The sequence below is a fragment of the Hyla sarda genome, unplaced genomic scaffold (genome assembly GCF_029499605.1).
Source record: "Hyla sarda isolate aHylSar1 unplaced genomic scaffold, aHylSar1.hap1 scaffold_437, whole genome shotgun sequence".
Taxonomy (NCBI): Eukaryota; Metazoa; Chordata; class Amphibia; order Anura; family Hylidae; genus Hyla; species Hyla sarda.
The window spans coordinates 170,532-193,912 of record NW_026610451.1 but is presented as its reverse complement, the minus strand read 5'-3'; the positions used below and the strand labels follow the sequence as shown (position 1 = coordinate 193,912).

Sequence of the window (23,381 nt, the reverse complement as noted above, 5' to 3'; positions counted from 1 at the left end):
CATCACATACACTACAATGATATATACATCACATACACCTACAATGATATATACATCAAATACACCACAATTATATATACATCACATACACTACTGTTACGCCGAGCGCTCCGGGTCCCTGCTCCTCCCCGGAGCGCTCGCTACACTCTCCTCACTGCAGCGCTCCGGTCAGATCCACTGACCCGGGGCGCTGCGATACCGCCTCCAGCCGGGATGCGATTCGCGATGCGGGTAGCGCCCGCTCGCGATGCGCACCCCGGCTCCCGTACCTGACTCGCTCTCCGTCGGTCCTGTCCCGGCGCGCGCGGCCCCGCTCCCTAGGGCGCGCGCGCGACGGGTCTTTGCGATTTAAAGGGCCACTGCGCCGCTGATTGGCGCAGTGGTTCCAATTAGTGTGATCACCTGTGCACTTCCCTATATCACCTCACTTCCCCTGCACTTCCTTGCCGGATCTTGTTGCCATCGTGCCAGTGAAAGCGTTTCCTTGTGTGTTCCTAGCCTGTGTTCCAGACCTCCTGCCGTTGCCCCTGACTACGATCCTTGCTGCCTGCCCCGACCTTCTGCTACGTCCGACCTTGCTTCTGTCTACTCCCTTGTACCGCGCCTATCTTCAGCAGCCAGAGAGGTTGAGCCGTTGCTAGTGGATACGACCTGGTCACTACCGCCGCAGCAAGACCATCCCGCTTTGCGGCGGGCTCTGGTGAAAACCAGTAGTGACTTAGAACCGATCCACTAGCACGGTCCACGCCAATCCCTCTCTGGCACAGAGGATCCACTACCTGCCAGCCGGCATCGTGACAACTACAATGATAAATACATCACATATACTAAAATGATATATACATCACATACACCTACAATGATAAATGCTTCACTTACACCTACAATGATAAATGCTTCACACACACCTGCAATGATATATACATCACACATACCACAATGATATATACATCACGTACACCTACAATGATAAATGCTTCACTTACACCTACAATGATATATACATCACTTACACCTACAATGATAAATGCTTCACTTACACCTACAATGATAAATGCTTCACTTACACCTACAATGATAAATGCTTTACTTACACCTACATGATAAATGCTTCACTTACACCTACAATGATAAATGCTTCACTTACACCTACAATGATATATACATCACATACACTACAATGATATATACATCACATACACTACAATGATAAATGCTTCACATGTACATACAATGATATATACATCACATACACTACAATGATATATACATCACATACACCTACAATGAAATATACATCACATACACTACAATGATATATACATCACATACACTACAATGATATATACATCACTTACACCTACAATGATATATACATCACATACACTACAATGATATATACATCACTTGCACCTACAATTATATATACATTACATACACTACAATGATATATACATCACATACACCACAATGATATATACATCACATACACTACAATGATATATACATCACATACACTACAATGATATATACATCACTTACACCTACAATGATATATACATCACATACACTACAATGATATATACATCACATACACTACAATGATATATACATCACATACACCTACAATGATATATACATCACATACACTACAATGATATATACATCACATACACCACAATGATATATACATCACATACACTACAATGATATATACATCACATACACTACAATGATATATACATCACTTACACCTACAATGATATATACATCACATATACTACAATGATATATACATCACTTACACCTACAATGATATATACATCACATACACTACAATGATATATACATCACATACACTACAATGATATATACATCACATACACTACAATGATATATACATCACATACACTACAATGATATATACATAACATACACTACAATGATATATACATCACATATACTACAATGATATATACATCACATACACCTACAATGATATATACATCACATACACCACAATGATATATACATCACATACACTACAATGATATATACATCACATACACTACAATGATATATACATCACATACACTACAATGATATATACATCACATACACTACAATGATATATACATCACATACACTACAATGATATATACATCACATACACTACAATGATATATATACATCACTTACACTAAAATGATAAATGCTTCACTTACACCTACAATGATAAATGCTTCACTTACACCTACAATGATAAATGCTTCACTTACACCTAAAATGATAAATGCTTCACTTACACCTACAAAGAAAAATACTTCACTTACACCTATATTGAAAAATACTTCACTTACACCTACAATGAAAAATACAGCACATACACCTACAATGATAAATGCTTCACTTACACCTACAATGAAAAATACTTCACTTACACCTACAATGATAAATGCTTTACTTACACCTACAATGATAAATGCTTTACTTACACCTACAATGATAAATGCTTTACTTACACCTACAATGATAAATACTTTACTTACACCTACAATGATAAATACTTCACATACACCTACAATAATAAATGCTTCACATACACCACAATAATAAATACTTCACTTTCACCTACAACGATAAATGCTTCACTTACATCTACAATGATAAATGCGTCACTTGCACCTAAAATGATAAATACCGTATATACTCGAGTATAAGCCGACCCGAGTATAAGCCGAGACCCCTAATTTCAACCCAAAATCCCAGGAAAAGTTATTGACTCGAGTATAAGCCTAGGGTGGGAAATACCTCATCCCCCCCTGTCATCATCCAGACCCGTCATTAACATCCTCATCATCCCCTTGTCATCATCCCACACATCCCCCCTTCATCATCCCCTTGTCATCATCCCACACATCCCCTTATTATCCCACACATCCCCCCTTCATCATCCCCTTGTCATCATCCCACACATCCCCTTATCATCCCACACATCCCCCCTTCATCATCCCCTTGTCATCATCCCACACATCCCCTTATCCCACACATCCCCCCTTCATCATCCCCTTGTCATCATCCCACACATCCCCTTATCCCACACATCCCCCCTTCATCATCCCCTTGTCATCATCCCACACATCCCCCCTTCATCATCCCCTTGTCATCATCCCACACATCCCCCCTTCATCATCCCCTTGTAATCATCCCACACCCCCCCCCCTTCATCATCCCCACCCCCCTTCATCATCCCCACACCCCCCCCCCCCTTCATCATCCTCTTCTCATCATTCGCCCTCAGTGGTCTTCAACCTGCGGACCTCCAGAGGTTTCAAAACTACAACTCCCAGCAAGCCCGGGCAGCCATCGGCTGTCCGGGCTTGCTGGGAGTTGTAGTTTTGAAACCTCCGGAGGTCCGCAGGTTGAAGACCACTGCGGCCTTCAACATGCGGACCTCCAGAGGTTTCAAAACTACAACTCCCAGCAAGCCCGGGCAGCCATCGGCTGTCCGGGCTTGCTGGGAGTTGTAGTTTTGAAACCTCCGGAGGTCCGCAGGTTGAAGACCACCGCGGCCTTCAACATCATCCAGCCCCCTCTCACCCCCTTTAGTTCTGAGTACTCACCTCCGCTCGGCGCTGGTCCGGTCCTGCAGGGCTGTCCGGTAAGGAGGTGGTCCGGTGAGGAGGTGGTCCGGGCTGCTATCTTCACCGGGGGCGCCTCTTCTCCGCGCTTCCGGCCCGGAATAGAGCCGTTGCCTAGACAACGACGCATCTGCGTCGTTGTCAAGGCAACGTGACTATTCTGAGGCCGGGCCCGAAGCGCTTAGAAGAGGCCTCCCCGGTGAAGATAGCAGCCCGGACCACCTCCTCACCGGACCACCTCCTTACCGGACAGCCCTGCAGGACCGGACCAGCGCCGAGCGGAGGTGAGTACTCAGAACTAAAGGGGGTGAGAGGGGGCTGGATGATGTTGAAGGCCGCAGTGGTCTTCAACCTGCGGACCTCCGGAGGTTTCAAAACTACAACTCCCAGCAAGCCCGGACAGCCGATGGCTGCCCTGGCTTGCTGTGAGTTGTAGTTTTGAAACCTCTGGAAGTCCGCAGGTTGAAGACCACTGCGGGTGGGGGAGTTCACTCGAGTATAAGCCGAGGGGGGTGTTTTCAGCACGAAAAATCGTGCTGAAAAACTCGGCTTATACTCGAGTATATACGGTACTTCACTTACTCCTACAATGATAAATGCTCCACTTACACCTACAATGATAAATGCTTCACGTACACCTACAATGATAAATGCTTCACTTACACCTACAATGATAAATGCTTTACAAACACCTATAATGATAAATGCTTCACTTACACGTACAATGATAAATGCTTCACTTACACCTAAAATGATAAATGCTTTACATACACCTACAATGATAAATGCTTCACCTACACGTACAATGATAAATGCTTCACTTACACCTAAAATGATAAATGTTTCACTTACACGTACAATGATAAATGCTTCACTTACACTACAATGCTAAATACTTCACTTACACCTAGAATGATAAATGCTTCACTTACTCCTACAATGATGAATGCTTTACTTACTCCTACAATGATAAATGCTTCACGTACACCTACAATGATAAATTTTTCACATACACCTACAATGATAAATGCTTCACTTACACCTACAATGATAAATGCTTCACGTACACCTACAATGATAAATGCTTCACTTACACCTAAAATGATAAATGCTTCACTTACACCTACAATGATAAATGTTGGCCATTGTTTCTACAAACTGGACTAAGAATTCTGAGTCCAGGAGCCAAAGGCGAAGAAAGTGTTTGCTTGTCCCAAAGTAAAATGTTGCAAGAGTTGCGGTGTGCAGAATGGACTGTTTCCTAATGACATAATCACCAGCTAAGAGAACTAAGAGAGTGCAGTAACAAGAGAGTGCAGGAACTAAGAGAGTGCAGGAACTAAGAGAGTGCAGAAACAAGAGAGTGCAGGAACAAGAGAGTGCAGGACCTAAGAGAGTGCAGAGAGTGCAGGAACAAGAGAGTGCAGGAACTAAGAGAGCGCAGGAACAAGAGAGTGAAGGAACTAGAGAGTGCAGGAACTAAGAGAGCACAGGAACTAAGAGAGTGCAGGAACTAAGAGAGTGCAGAAACAAGAGAGTGCAGGAACAAGAGAGTGCAGGAACTAAGAGAGTGCAGAGAGTGCAGGAACAAGAGAGTGCAGGAGCTAAGAGAGCGCAGGAACAAGAGAGTGAAGGAACTAAGAGAGTGCAGGAACTAAGAGAGCGCAGGAACTAAGAGAGTGCAGGAACTAAGAGAGTGCAGGAACTAAGAGAGTGCAGAAACAAGAGAGTGCAGGAACACGAGAGTGCAGGAACTAAGAGAGTGCAGAGAGTGCAGGAACAAGAGAGTGCAGGAACTAAGAGAGCGCAGGAACAAGAGAGTGAAGGAACTAGAGAGTGCAGGTACTAAGAGAGTGCAGGAACTAAGAGAGTGCAGGAACTAAGAGAGCGCAGGAACTAAGAGAGTGCAGGAACTAAGAGAGTGCAGGAACTAAGAGAGTGCGGGAACAAGAGAGTGCAGGAACAAGAGAGTGCACAGAGTGCAGGAACAAGAGAGTGCAGGAACTAAGAGAGTGCAGAAACAAGAGAGTGCAGGAACAAGAGAGTGCAGGAACTAAGAGAGTGCAGAGAGTGCAGGAACAAGAGAGTGCAGGAACTAAGAGAGCGCAGGAACAAGAGAGTGCAGGAAAAAGAGAGTGCAGAGAGTGCAGGAACAAGAGAGTGCAGGAACTAAGAGAGTGCAGGAACAAGAGAGTGCGGGAACTAAGAGAGCGCAGGAACTAAGAGAGTGCAGGAACTAAGAGAGTGCGGGAACTAAGAGAGTGCAGGAACAAGAGAGTGCAGGAACTAAGAGAGTGCAGGAACTAAGAGAGTGCAGAAACAAGAGAGTGCAGGAACAAGAGAGTGCAGGAACTAAGAGAGTGCAGAGAGTGCAGAAACAAGAGAGTGCAGGAACTAAGAGAGCGCAGGAACAAGAGAGTGAAGGAACTAGAGAGTGCAGGAACTAAGAGAGCACAGGAACTAAGAGAGTGCAGGAACTAAGAGAGTGCAGAAACAAGAGAGTGCAGGAACAAGAGAGTGCAGGAACTAAGAGAGTGCAGAGAGTGCAGGAACAAGAGAGTGCAGGAGCTAAGAGAGCGCAGGAACAAGAGAGTGAAGGAACTAAGAGAGTGCAGGAACTAAGAGAGCGCAGGAACTAAGAGAGTGCAGGAACTAAGAGAGTGCAGGAACTAAGAGAGTGCAGAAACAAGAGAGTGCAGGAACAAGAGAGTGCAGGAACTAAGAGAGTGCAGAGAGTGCAGGAACAAGAGAGAGCAGGAACTAAGAGAGCGCAGGAACAAGAGAGTGAAGGAACTAGAGAGTGCAGGTACTAAGAGAGCGCAGGAACTAAGAGAGCGCAGGAACTAAGAGAGTGCAGGAACTAAGAGAGTGCAGGAACTAAGAGAGTGTGGGAACTAAGAGAGTGCAGGAACAAGAGAGTGCAGGAACAAGAGAGTGCACAGAGTGCAGGAACAAGAGAGTGCAGGAACTAAGAGAGTGCAGAAACAAGAGAGTGCAGGAACAAGAGAGTGCAGGAACTAAGAGAGTGCAGAGAGTGCAGGAACAAGAGAGTGCAGGAACTAAGAGAGCGCAGGAACAAGAGAGTGCAGGAAAAAGAGAGTGCAGAGAGTGCAGGAACAAGAGAGTGCAGGAACTAAGAGAGTGCAGAGAGTGCAGGAACAAGAGAGTGCAGGAACTAAGGGAGTGCAGGAACAAGAGAGTGCAGGAACTAAGAGAGCGCAGGAACTAAGAGAGTGCAGGAACTATGAGAGTGCAGGAACTAAGAGAGTGCAGGAACTAAGAGAGTGCAGGAACAAGAGAGTGCAGAAACTAAGAGAGTGCAGGAACAAGAGAGTGCAGGGACAAGAGAGTGCAGGAACTAAAAGAGTGCAGGAACTAAGAGAGTGCGGGAACTAAGAGAGTGCGGGAACTAAGAGAGTGCGGGAACTAAGAGAGTGCGGGAACTAAGAGAGCGCAGGAACTAAGAGAGTGCAGGAACTAAGAGAGGGCAGGAACTAAGAGAGCGCAGGAACTAAGAGAGTGCAGGAACTATGAGAGTGCAGGAACTAAGAGAGTGCAGGAACTAAGAGAGTGCAGGAACAAGAGAGTGCAGAAACTAAGAGAGTGCAGAAACAAGAGAGTGCAGGAACAAGAGAGTGCAGGAACTAAGAGAGCGCAGGAACTATAAGAGTGCGGGAACTAAGAGAGTGCGGGAACTAAGAGAGTGCGGGAACTAAAAGAGCGCAGGAACTAAGAGAGCGCAGGAACTAAGAGAGAGCAGGAACTAAGAGAGTGCAGGAACAAGAGAGTGCAGGAACTAAGAGAGTGTGGGAACTAAGAGAGTGCAGGAACTAAGAGAGTGCAGGAACAAGAGAGTGCAGGAACTAAGAGAGTGCAGGAACAAGAGAGTGCAGGAACAAGAGAGTGCAGGAACTAAGGGAGTGCAGGAATTAAGAGAGTGCAGGAACTAAGAGAGTGCAGGAACTAGAGAGTGCAGGAACTAAGAGAGTGCGGGAACTAAGATAGTGCGGGAACTAAGAGAGTGCAGGAACAAGAGAGTGCAGGAACTAAGAGAGTGCAGGAACAAGAGAGTGCAGGAACTAAGAGTGTGCAGGAATTAAGAGAGTGCAGGAACAAGTGAGTGCAGAAACTAAGAAAGTGCGGGAACTAAGAGAGTGCGGGAACTAAGAGAGTGCAGGAACAAGAGAGTGCAGGAACTAAGAGAGTGCAGGAACTAAGAGAGTGCAGGAACAAGTGAGTGAAGGAACTAGAGAGTGCAGGAACTAAGAGTGCAGGAACAAGAGAGTGAAGGAACTAGAGAGTGCAGGAACTAAGAGAGTGCAGGAACAAGAGAGTGCAGGAACTAAGAGAGTGCAGGAACAAGAGAGTGCAGGAACTAAGAGAGTGCAGGAACAAGAGAGTGCAGGAACAAGAGAGTGCAGGAACTAAGAGAGTGCAGGAACAAGAGAGTGCAGGAACTAAGAGAGTGCAGGAACAAGAGAGTGCAGGAACTAAGAGAGCTAACAGATTACAGCCCCTTATATACTAAGGGGCTGGACTATAGGAAGGTCACATGACCAAGGAAGGTCCTATACATTTTATACAAACAATAGATACACATAATGAATTATAGAATCGCGTTCTCTCTCCATGGTGACCGTCTCATAAACGACCGGTATAAACACCATCTTTTGGGGGTCTAGTTGTGCCTCTGTTTGGCCCTGATAGGTAAATAGGGATCTTTACTGTAGGGTTTGGGACCCTTGTTGGGCTCCACAGTCCTAACACCCCAGTGCACGTACCTCCACCCAAATTATTGGCCTTCCCAACCGGTACGTGTGTAGCTGAGATTTTACCAACAAATCCCCAACTCCGCGGCCCCCAAGGGACCCCCCCCCCCCCCATTGCGAGAGATGAAGGGCCAAGAATGGGCCGAAGGCGACCAGAACTGGTTGTTGTTAGAAGTCACGGGTCACTATATCTGCTTCTATGGAAGAACAATCTTCACAGAGACCCTGACATGATGGAAACGGGCGAAGACATTGATGGTTTATACAATATTCTCACTTCACCAAGATGGCGGACAGCGGGAGTGTCAAGTCCCACAATGAGGGGGGGGGGGGGGAGAATATGGAGGCCGGGAGGGGAGAATATGGAGGCCGGGAGGGGAGAACATGGACGCCAAGAGGGGAGATCATGGAGGTCGGGAGGAGAGAACATGGAGGACGGGAGGGGAGAATATGGAGGACGGGAGGGGAGAATATGGAGGCCGGGAGGGGAGAATATGGAGGCCGGGAGGGGAGAACATGGACGCCGAGAGGGGAGATCATGGAGGTCGGGAGGAGAGAACATGGAGGACGGGAGGGGAGAATATGGAGGACGGGAGGGGAGAATATGGAGGCCGGGAGGGGAGAACATGGACGCCGAGAGGGGAGAACATGGAGGTCGGGAGGAGAGAACATGGAGGACGGGAGGGGAGAATATGGGGGACGGGAGGGGAGAATATGGGGGACGGGAGGGGAGGGAGAATATGGAGGCCGGGAGGGGAGGGAGAATATGGAGGCCGGGAGGGGAGGGAGAATATGGAGGCCGGGAGGGGAGGGAGAATATGGGGGACGGGAGGGGAGGGAGAATATGGGGGACGGGAGGGGAGGGAGAATATGGAGGCCGGGAGGGGAGGGAGAATATGGAGGCCGGGAGGGGAGGGAGAATATGGAGGCCGGGAGGGGAGAATATGGAGGACGGGAGGGGAGAATATGGAGGACGGGAGGGGAGAATATGGAGGACGGGAGGGGAGAATATGGAGGACGGGAGGGGAGAATATGGAGGCCGGGAGGGGAGAATATGGGGGACGGGAGGGGAGGGAGAATATGGGGGACGGGAGGGGAGGGAGAATATGGAGGCCGGGAGGGGAGGGAGAATATGGAGGCCGGGAGGGGAGGGAGAATATGGAGGCCGGGAGGGGAGGGAGAATATGGAGGCTGGGAGGGAAGAATATGGAGGCCGGGAGGGAAGAGTATGGAGGCCAGGAGGGAAGAATATGGAGGCCGGGAGGGAAGAGTATGGAGGCCGGGAGGGGGAGAATATGGAGGACGGGAGGGAAGAATATGGAGGCCGGGAGGGAAGAATATGGAGGCCGGGAGGGGAGAATATGGAGGCCGGGAGGGGAGAATATGGAGGCCGGGAGGGGAGAATATGGAGGCCGGGAGGGAAGAATATGGAGGCCGGGATGGGAGAATATGGAGGCCTGGAGGGGAGAATATGGAGGCCGGGAGGGGAGAATATGGAGGCCTGGAGGGGAGAATATGGAGGCCGGGAGGGAAGAATATGGAGGCCGGGAGGGAAGAATATGGAGGCCGGGAGGGGAGAATATGGAGGACGGGAGGGAAGAATATGGAGGCCGGGAGGGGAGAATATGGAGAACGGGAGGGGAGAATATGGAGGCCGGGAAGGGAGAACATGGAGGCCGGGAGGGGAGAATATGGAGGCCAGGAGGGAAGAATATGGAGGCCTGGAGGGGAGAATATGGAGGCCGGGAGGGGAGAATATGGAGGCCTGGAGGGGAGAATATGGAGCCCGGGAGGGAAGAATATGGAGGCCGGGAGGGGAGAATATGGAGGCCGGGAGGGAAGAGTATGGAGGCCGGGAGGGAAGAATATGGAGGCCGGGAGGGGAGAATATGGAGGCCGGGAGGGGAGAATATGGAGGCCGGGAGGGGAGAATATGGAGGCCGGGAGGAAGAATATAGAGGCCGGGAGGGGAAGGGGGGGGGGAGAAAATGGAGGCCGGGAGGGGAGAATATGGAGGCCGGGAGGAAAGAATGTGGAGGCCGGGAGGAAGAATATAGAGGGCAGGAGGGGAGAATATGGAGGCCGGGAGGGGAGAATATAGAGGCCGGGAAGGGAGGGGGAAGGGGAAAATGACAAAGAGGGGGAAGGCGGAGTTTAAAATAGATACTAGAGGTTTGTGGTTATAGAACTTGGGACTTTTTAGATAGTTGTTTGAGAGTCTTTTCTGGTGTACAAAATGTGTGGAGGATAGATAATAATCAGAGACAAGAGCTTCGGAGGATAGATTCCCTAGGCAGGGATATAGATGGTAATATTATATAGGCAGTGATATAGATGGTAATATTATATAGGCAGTGATATAGATGGTAATATTATATAGGCAGTGATATAGATGTAATATTATATAGGCAGTGATATAGATGTAATATTATATAGGCAGTGATATAGATGGTAATATTATATAGGCAGTGATATAGATGTAATATTATATAGGCAGTGATATAGATGTAATATTATATAGGCAGTGATATAGATGTAATATTATATAGGCAGTGATATAGATGTAATATTATATAGGCAGTGATATAGATGTAATATTATATAGGCAGTGATATAGATGGTAATATTATATAGGCAGTGATATAGATGGTAATATTATATAGGCAGTGATATAGATGTAATATTATATAGGCAGTGATATAGATGTAATATTATATAGGCAGTGATATAGATGGTAATATTATATAGGCAGTGATATAGATGTAATATTATATAGGCAGTGATATAGATGTAATATTATATAGGCAGTGATATAGATGTAATATTATATAGGCAGTGGTATAGATGGTAATATTATATAGGCAGTGATATAGATGTAATATTATATAGGCAGGGATATAGATGGAAATATTATATAGGCAGTGATATAGATGTAATATTATATAGGCAGTGATATAGATGGTAATATTATATAGGTAGTGATATAGATGTAATATTATATAGGCAGGGATATAGATGGAAATATTATATAGGTAGTGATATAGATGTAATATTATATAGGCAGTGATATAGATGTAATATTATATAGGCAGGGATATAGATGGAAATATTATATAGGCAGTGATATAGATGTAATATTATATAGGCAGTGATATAGATGGTAATATTATATAGGTAGTGATATAGATGGTAATATTATATAGGCAGTGATATTGATGGTAATATTATATAGGCAGTGATATAGATGTAATATTATATAGGCAGGGATATAGATGGAAATATTATATAGGCAGTGATATAGATGTAATATTATATAGGCAGGGATATAGATGGAAATATTATATAGGCAGTGATATAGATGTAATATTATATAGGCAGGGATATAGATGGAAATATTATATAGGCAGTGATATAGATGTAATATTATATAGGCAGGGATATAGATGGAAATATTATATAGGCAGTGATATAGATGGTAATATTATATAGGCAGTGATATAGATGGTAATATTATACAGGCAGTGATATAGATGTAATATTATATAGGCAGGGATATAGATGTAATATTATATAGGCAGTGATATAGATGGTAATATTATATAGGCAGTGATATAGATGGTAATATTATATAGGCAGTGATATAGATGTAATATTATATAGGCAGTGATATAGAGGGTAATATTATATAGGCAGTGATATAGATGGTAATATTATATAGGTAGTGATATAGATGGTAATATTATATAGGCAGTGATATAGATGGTAATATTATATAGGCAGTGATATAGATGGTAATATTATATAGGCAGTGATATAGATGGAATATTATATAGGCAGTGATATAGAGGGTAATATTATATAGGTAGTGATATAAATGGTAATATTATATAGGCAGTGATATAGATGGTAATATTATATAGGCAGTGATATAGATGTAATATTATATAGGCAGTGATATAGATGTAATATTATATAGGCAGTGATATAGAGGGTAATATTATATAGGCAGTGATATAGATGGTAATATTATATAGGCAGTGATATAGATGTAATATTATATAGGTAGTGATATAGATGTAATATTATATAGGCAGTGATATAGATGGTAATATTATATAGGCAGTGATATAGATGGTAATATTATATAGATAGTGATATAGATGGTAATATTATATAGGCAGTGATATAGATGGTAATATTATATAGGCAGTGATATAGATGGAAATATTATATAGGCAGTGATATAGATGGTAATATTATATAGGCTGGGATATAGATGGTAATATTATATAGGCAGGGATATAGATGGTAATATTATATAGGCAGTGATATAGATGGTAATATTATATAGGCAGGGATATAGATGGTAATGTTATATAGGCAGTGATATAGATGGTAGTGTTATATAGGCAGTGATATAGATGTAATATTATAAAGGCAGTGATATAGATGGTAATATTATATAGGCAGTGATATAGATGGTAATATTGTATAGGCAGTGATATAGATGGTAATGTTATATAGGCAGTGATATAGATGGTAATATTATATAGGCAGTGATATAGATGGTAATATTATAAAGGCAGTGATATAGATGGTAATGTTATATAGGCAGTGATATAGATGGTAATCTTATATAGGCAGTGATATAGATGTAATATTATATAGGCAGGGATATAGATGGTAATATTATATAGGTAGTGATATAGATGGTAATATTATATAGGCAGTGATATAGATGGTAATATTATATAGGCTGGGATATAGATGGTAATATTATATAGGCAGTGATATAGATGTAATATTATATAGGCAGTGATATAGATGTAATATTATATAGGCAGCGATATACATGTAATATTATATAGGCAGTGATATAGATGGTAATATTATATAGGCAGTGATATAGATGGAAATATTATATAGGCAGTGATATAGATGTAATATTATATAGGCAGTGATATAGATGGTAATATTATATAGGTAGTGATATAGATGTAATATTATATAGGCAGGGATATAGATGGAAATATTATATAGGTAGTGATATAGATGTAATATTATATAGGCAGTGATATAGATGTAATATTATATAGGCAGGGATATAGATGGAAATATTATATAGGCAGTGATATAGATGTAATATTATATAGGCAGTGATATAGATGGTAATATTATATAGGTAGTGATATAGATGGTAATATTATATAGGCAGTGATATAGATGGAAATATTATATAGGCAGTGATATAGATGTAATATTATATAGGCAGGGATATAGATGGAAATATTATATAGGCAGTGATATAGATGTAATATTATATAGGCAGGGATATAGATGGAAATATTATATAGGCAGTGATATAGATGTAATATTATATAGGCAGGGATATAGATGGAAATATTATATAGGCAGTGATATAGATGGTAATATTATATAGGCAGTGATATAGATGGTAATATTATACAGGCAGTGATATAGATGTAATATTATATAGGCAGGGATATAGATGTAATATTATATAGGCAGTGATATAGATGGTAATATTATATAGGCAGTGATATAGATGGTAATATTATATAGGCAGTGATATAGATGTAATATTATATAGGCAGTGATATAGAGGGTAATATTATATAGGCAGTGATATAGATGGTAATATTATATAGGTAGTGATATAGATGGTAATATTATATAGGCAGTGATATAGATGGTAATATTATATAGGCAGTGATATAGATGGTAATATTATATAGGCAGTGATATAGATGGAATATTATATAGGCAGTGATATAGAGGGTAATATTATATAGGTAGTGATATAAATGGTAATATTATATAGGCAGTGATATAGATGGTAATATTATATAGGCAGTGATATAGATGTAATATTATATAGGCAGTGATATAGATGTAATATTATATAGGCAGTGATATAGAGGGTAATATTATATAGGCAGTGATATAGATGGTAATATTATATAGGCAGTGATATAGATGTAATATTATATAGGTAGTGATATAGATGTAATATTATATAGGCAGTGATATAGATGGTAATATTATATAGGCAGTGATATAGATGGTAATATTATATAGATAGTGATATAGATGGTAATATTATATAGGCAGTGATATAGATGGTAATATTATATAGGCAGTGATATAGATGGAAATATTATATAGGCAGTGATATAGATGGTAATATTATATAGGCAGTGATATAGATGGTAATATTATATAGGCTGGGATATAGATGTAATATTATATAGGCAGTGATATAGATGGTAATATTATATAGGTAGTGATATAGATGGTAATATTATATAGGCAGTGATATAGATGGAAATATTATATAGGCAGTGATATAGATGTAATATTATATAGGCAGGGATATAGATGGAAATATTATATAGGCAGTGATATAGATGTAATATTATATAGGCAGGGATATAGATGGAAATATTATATAGGCAGTGATATAGATGTAATATTATATAGGCAGGGATATAGATGGAAATATTATATAGGCAGTGATATAGATGGTAATATTATATAGGCAGTGATATAGATGGTAATATTATACAGGCAGTGATATAGATGTAATATTATATAGGCAGGGATATAGATGTAATATTATATAGGCAGTGATATAGATGGTAATATTATATAGGCAGTGATATAGATGGTAATATTATATAGGCAGTGATATAGATGTAATATTATATAGGCAGTGATATAGAGGGTAATATTATATAGGCAGTGATATAGATGGTAATATTATATAGGTAGTGATATAGATGGTAATATTATATAGGCAGTGATATAGATGGTAATATTATATAGGCAGTGATATAGATGGTAATATTATATAGGCAGTGATATAGATGGAATATTATATAGGCAGTGATATAGAGGGTAATATTATATAGGTAGTGATATAAATGGTAATATTATATAGGCAGTGATATAGATGGTAATATTATATAGGCAGTGATATAGATGTAATATTATATAGGCAGTGATATAGATGTAATATTATATAGGCAGTGATATAGAGGGTAATATTATATAGGCAGTGATATAGATGGTAATATTATATAGGCAGTGATATAGATGTAATATTATATAGGTAGTGATATAGATGTAATATTATATAGGCAGTGATATAGATGGTAATATTATATAGGCAGTGATATAGATGGTAATATTATATAGATAGTGATATAGATGGTAATATTATATAGGCAGTGATATAGATGGTAATATTATATAGGCAGTGATATAGATGGAAATATTATATAGGCAGTGATATAGATGGTAATATTATATAGGCAGTGATATAGATGGTAATATTATATAGGCTGGGATATAGATGGTAATATTATATAGGCAGGGATATAGATGGTAATATTATATAGGCAGTGATATAGATGGTAATATTATATAGGCAGGGATATAGATGGTAATGTTATATAGGCAGTGATATAGATGGTAGTGTTATATAGGCAGTGATATAGATGTAATATTATAAAGGCAGTGATATAGATGGTAATATTATATAGGCAGTGATATAGATGGTAATATTGTATAGGCAGTGATATAGATGGTAATGTTATATAGGCAGTGATATAGATGGTAATATTATATAGGCAGTGATATAGATGGTAATATTATAAAGGCAGTGATATAGATGGTAATGTTATATAGGCAGTGATATAGATGGTAATCTTATATAGGCAGTGATATAGATGTAATATTATATAGGCAGGGATATAGATGGTAATATTATATAGGTAGTGATATAGATGGTAATATTATATAGGCAGTGATATAGATGGTAATATTATATAGGCTGGGATATAGATGGTAATATTATATAGGCAGTGATATAGATGTAATATTATATAGGCAGTGATATAGATGTAATATTATATAGGCAGCGATATACATGTAATATTATATAGGCAGTGATATAGATGGTAATATTATATAGGCAGGGATATAGATGGTAATGTTATATAGGCAGTGATATAGATGGTAGTGTTATATAGTCAGTGATATAGATGGTAATATTATATAGGCAGTGATATAGATGTAAAATTATAAAGGCAGTGATATAGATGGTAATATTATATAGGCAGTGATATAGATGGTAATATTATATAGGCAGTGATATAGATAATAATATAAAATTGGTCAGTGATATAGATGGTAATATTATATAGGCTGGGATATAGATGGTAATATTATATAGGCAGGGATATAGATGGTAATATTATATAGGCAGTGATATAGATGGTAATATTATATAGGCAGGGATATAGATGGTAATGTTATATAGGCAGTGATATAGATGGTAGTGTTATATAGGCAGTGATATAGATGGTAATATTATATAGGCAGTGATATAGATGTAATATTATAAAGACAGTGATATAGATGGTAATATTATATAGGCAGTGATATAGATGGTAGTGTTATATAGGCAGGGATATAGATGGTAATATTATATAGGCAGTGATATAGATGGTAATATTATATAGGCAGTGATATAGATGGTAATATTATATAGGCAGTGATATAGATGGTAATATTATATAGGCAGGGATATAGATGTTAATATTATATAGGCAGTGATATAGATGGTAATATTATATGGGCAGTGATATAGATGGTAATATTATATAGGCAAGGATATAGATGGTAATATTATATAGGCAGTGATATAGATGGTAATATTATATAGGCAGTGATATAGATGGTAATATTATATAGGCAGTGATATAGATGGTAATATTATATAGGCAGTGATATAGATGGTAATATTATATAGGCAGTGATATAGATGGTAGTGTTATATAGGCAGTGATATAGATGGTAATATTATATAGGCAGTGATATAGATGTAATATTATAAAGGCAGTGATATAGATGGTAATATTATATAGGCAGTGATATAGATGGTAGTGTTATATAGGCAGGGATATAGATGGTAATATTATATAGGCAGTGATATAGATGGTAATATTATATAGGCAGTGATATAGATGGTAATATTATATAGGCAGGGATATAGATGTTAATATTATATAGGCAGTGATATAGATGGTAATATTATATAGGCAGTGATATAGATGGTAATATTGTATAGGCAGTGATATAGATGGTAATATTATATAGGCAGTGATATAGATGGTAATATTATATAGGAAGTGATATAGATGGTAATATTATATAGGCAGTGATATAGATGGTAATATTATATAGGCAGTGACATAGATGGTAATATTATATAGGCAGTGATATAGATGGTAATATTATATAGGCAGGGATATAGATGTTAATATTATATAGACAGTGATATAGATGGTAATATTATATAGGCAGTGATATAGATGGTAATATTATATAGGCAGTGATATAGATGGTAATATTATATAGGCAGTGATATAGATGGTAATATTATATAGGCAGTAATATAGATGATAATATATATGCAGTGATATAGATTGTAATATTATATAGGCAATGATATAGATGTAATATTATATAGGCAGTGATATAGATGGTAATATTATATAGGCAATGACATAGATGGTTATATTATATAGGCAGTGATATAGATGGTAAAATTATATAGGTAGGGATATAGATGTTAATATTATATAGGCAGTGATATAGATGGTAATATTATATAGGCAGTGATATAGATGGTAATATTATATAGGCAGTGATATAGATGGTAATATTGTATAGGCAGTGATATAGATTGTAATATTATATAGGAAATGATATAGATGGTAATATTATATAGGCAGTGATATAGATGGTAATATTATATAGGCAATGATATAGATGTAATATTATATAGGCAGTGATATAGATGGTAATATTATATAGGCAATGATATAGATGGTAATATTATATAGGCAGTGATATAGATGTAATATTATATAGGCAGTGATATAAATGATAATATTATATACGCAGTGATATAGATGGTAATATTATATAGGCAGTGATATAGATGTAATATTATATAGGCAGTGATATAGATGTAATATTATATAGACAGTGATATAGATGGTAATATTATATAGGCAGTGATATAGATGATAATATTATATAGGCAGTGATATAGATGATAATATTATATACGCAGTGATATAGATGGTAATATTATATAGGCAGTGATATAGATGTAATATTATCTAGGCAGTGATATAGATGTTAATATTATATAGGCAGGGAATTAGATGTTAATATTATATAGGCAGTGATATAGATGGTAATATTATATAGGCAATGATATAGATGTAATATTATATAGGCAGGGATATAGATGGTAATATTATATAGGTAGTGATATAGATGGTAATATTATATAGGCAGTGATATAGATGGTAATATTATATAGGCAATGACATAGATGATAATATTATATAGGCAGGGATATAGATGGTAATATTATATAGGCAGTGATATAGATGGTAATATTATATAGGCAGGGATATAGATGTTAATATTATATAGGCAGTGATATAGATGGTAATATTATATAGGCAATGATATAGATGGTAATATTATATAGGCAGTGATATAGATGGTAATATTATATAGGCAATGATATAGATGGTAATATTATATAGGCAGTGATATAGATGTAATATTATATAGGCAGTGATATAGATGGTAATATTATATAGGCAGTGATATAGATGTAATATTATATAGGCAGTGATATAGATGATAATATTATATACACAGTGATATAGATGGTAATATTATATAGGCAGTGATATAGATGGTAATATTATATATTCTGTGATAAAGATGGTAATATTATATAGGCAGTGATATAGTTGATAATATTATATAGGCAGTGATATAGATGGTAATATTATATAGGCAGTGATATAGATGGTAATATTATATATGCAGTGATATAGATGGTAATATTATACAGGCAAGATGGTAATATTATATAGGCAGTGATATAGTTGATAATATTATATAGGCAGTGATATAGATGGTAATATTATATAGGCAGTGATATAGATGGTAATATTATATATGCAGTGATATAGATGGTAATATTATACAGGCAGTGATATAGATGGTAATATTATATAGGCAGTGATATTGATGGTAATATTATATAGGCAGTGATATAGATGGTAATATTATATAGGCAATGATATAGATGGTAATATTATATAGGCATTAATATAGATGGTAATATTATATAGGCAGTGATATAGATGGTAATATTATATAGGCAGTGATATAGATGTAATATTATATAGGCAGTGATATAGATGGCAATATTATATAGGCAGTGATATAGATGGTAATATTATATAGGCAGTGATATAGATGTAATATTATATAGGAAGTGATATAGATGGTAATATTATATAGTCAGTGATATAGATGTAATATTATATAGGCAGTGATATAGATGGTAATATTATATAGGCAGTGATATAGATGTAATATTATATAGGCAGTGATATAGATGGTTATATTATATTGGCAGTGATATAGATGGTAATATATATGCAGTGATATAGATGGTAATATTATATAGGCAGTGATATAAATGGTAATATTATATAGGCAGCGATATAGATGTAATATTATATAGGCAGTGATATAGATGGTAATATTATATAGGCAGTGATAAAGATGGTAATATTATATATGGTAATATTAGATATAGATGATTATAGTGATATAGATGTAATATTATATAGGCAGTGATATAGATGGTAATATTATAGTCAGTGATATAGATGTAATATTATATAGGCAGTGATATAGATGGTAATATTATATAGGCAGTGATATAGATGTAATATTATATAGGCAGTGATATAGATGGTAATATTATATAGGCAGTGATATAGATGGTATATATATGCAGTGATAGATGTATATAGGCAGGATATAATGTAATATTATAGGCAGATATAGATGTAATATTATATAGGCAGTGATATAGATGGTATTATAGATAGATGTATAGCAGTATAGATGGTAATATTATATAGGCAGTGATATAGATGGTAATATTATATAGGCAGTGATATAGATGGTAGTATATTACAGCAAAGGGCTGATATGGTGTCTTTAGCTCCAGGACGTCCAAAGAATCGGTGGCCCTATTTTATCTCATATATTATTGTATATTTTATATATTATTGTATATCTTATATATTATTGTACATCTCATACATTATTGTGTATATCATATATAATTGTAAATCCCTTATATATTATTGTATCTCACATATATCATTGTGTATCTCATATATTATTGTGCATCTTATATATTATTGTATATTTATATCTTTTAGTATCCCTTATATATTATTGTATATCTTATATATTATTGTATATTTTATATATTATTGTATTCCTTATATATTATTGTATATCTTATATTTTATTGTATCCTTTATATATTATTGTATATCTTATATATTATTGTATCCCTTTTATATTATTGTATTCCTTATAAATTATTGTATATCTCATATATTATTATATCCCTTATATATCATTGTATCCCTTATATATTATTGTATATCATTGTGTATCTTATATATTATTGTATATCTCATATATTATTGTATATCTTATACAGTATATTATTATATCTCATATATTATTATATCCCTTATATATTATTGTATGTCTTATACATTATTGTATATCTCATATATTATTATATCCCTTATATATTATTGTGTATCTTATATATCATTGTACATCTCATATAATATTATATCCCTTATATATTATTGTGTATCTTATATATCATTGTACATCTCATATATTATTATATCCCTTATATATCATTGTATCTCTTATATATTATTGTATATCTTATATAGCATTGTACATCTCATATATTATTGTATCTCATATATTATTGTATCCCTTATATATTATTGGATATCTTATATATTATTGTATTCCTTCTATGGTATTGTATATCTTATATATTACTGTATTCCTTATATATTATTGTACATCTCATATATTATTGTATCTCATATATTATTGTATCCCTTATATTTTATTGGATATCTTATATATTATTGTATTCCTTCTATGGTATTGTATATCTTATATATTACTGTATTCCTTATATATTATTGTATATCTTATATATTATTGTATATCTTATAGATTACTGTATCCCTTATATATTATTGTATATCTTATATATTACTGTATTCCTTATATATATTATTGTATATCTTATATATTATTGTATATCTTATATATTATTGTATATCTTATATATTATTGTATTCCTTATATATTATTGTATATCTTATATATTATTGTATATCTTATTTATTATTGGATATCATAGATTAGCCAGGGTCTCAGCTTTTCCACTCTCATTCTAATGATTGGTCGGGGTCTCAGCTTTTCCACTCTCGTTCTAATCATTGGTCGGGGTCTCAGCTTTTCCACTCTCGTTCTAATGGTTGGTCGGGGTCTCAGTTTTTACACTCTCGTTCTAATGGTTGGTCGGGGTCTCAGTTTTTCCACTCTCATTCTAATGATTGGTCGGGATCTCAGCTTTTCCACTCTCGTTCAAATGGTTGGTCAGGGTCTCAGTTTCTCCACTCTCGTTCTAATGATTGGTCGGGGTCTCAGCTTTTCCACTCTCGTTCTAATGGTTGGTCGGGATCTCAGTTTCTCCACTCTCGTTCTGATCATTGGTCGGGGTCTCAGCTTTTCCACTCTCATTCTAATGATTTGTCCGGGTCTCAGCTTTTCCACTCTCGTTCTAATCATTGGTCGGGGTCTCAGCTTTTCCACTCTCATTCTAATGGTTGGTCGGGGTCTCAGTTTCTCCACTCTCGTTCTAATGGTTGGTCGGGGTCTCAGTTTTTCCACTCTCATTCTAATGATTGGTCGGGGTCTCAGCTTTTCCACTCTAGTTCAAATGGTTGATCGGGGTCTCAGTTTCTCCACTCGCGGTCTAATGGTTGGTCGGGGTCTCAGTTTCTCCACTCACATTCTAATCATTGGTCGGGGTCTCAGCTTTTCCACTCGCGTTCTAATGGTTGGTCGGGGTCTCAGTTTCTCCACTCGCGTTCTAATGGTTGGTCGGGGTCTCAGATTTTCCACTCACATTCTAATCATTGGTCGGGGTCTCAGCTTTTCCACTCTCGTTCTAATGATTGCTCGGGGTTTCTGACATTTTAAATTAAGCTGTTGTCTTTATTGTACCCGATGTTGGTTTGAGGGAACATGCGGGTTCATCCCATGTCCAAGAGTCAGTGGGCTACATTGGGATGTATGTCACGTGTGTACTGACCACTGGGCGGGGCTCTTATCCATAAATACCATTGGGGGTGGGGGGGCTAGAGATTTGGGGTGTCAGTACTCACCGGATAGGATCACCAGGATGGCCCACAGCTGCAGGACTGTCACCCCACCCATGGCTGCGGAGAGAGGGAGAACAGGAGTTATTACAGTGACTTACAGCCCTGATATAAGGTCCCAGTCAGGGACAGAGATGTCACTCACTTCCTCCATTCACACCCAGAGCTGCATTCACAATTCAGTCAGCAGTCTGGGCTCCACAACTATCGTTCTACCCGGAGATCGGAAAGGTATGAAAGCCGAGCTCTAAAGGGATCCCCAACCAGTCCTTTATACAGACTCCAGACCAGAGCCCCCATAAAATAAACCAGAGTCCCTCATATACAGACCAGAGCCCCCATATACAGACCAGAGCCTCCATATAATAAACCAGAGCCCCCCATATACAGACCAGAGCCCCCATATACAGACCAGAGCCCCCATATACAGACCAGAGCCCCCATATGCAGACCAGATCCCCCCATATACAGACCAGAGCCCCCATATACAGACCAGAGCCCCCATATGCAGACCAGATCCCCCCATATACAGACCAGAGCCCCCATATACAGACCAG

At 37.9% G+C, this 23,381-nt stretch overlaps 1 protein-coding gene across 1 annotated transcript in view; it reads right to left on the bottom strand.

The window, feature by feature from the left end:
- LOC130334539 (IgGFc-binding protein-like) overlaps positions 1-22,859 on the bottom strand; it is a 67,057-nt gene extending 44,198 nt beyond the window's left edge. The window contains exon 1 of the mRNA XM_056553892.1: positions 22,831-22,859. The gene's annotated coding sequence lies outside the window, so the exon portion shown is untranslated. The remainder of the gene's footprint in view (positions 1-22,830) is intronic.
- Positions 22,860-23,381: the final 522 nt, after the last annotated feature.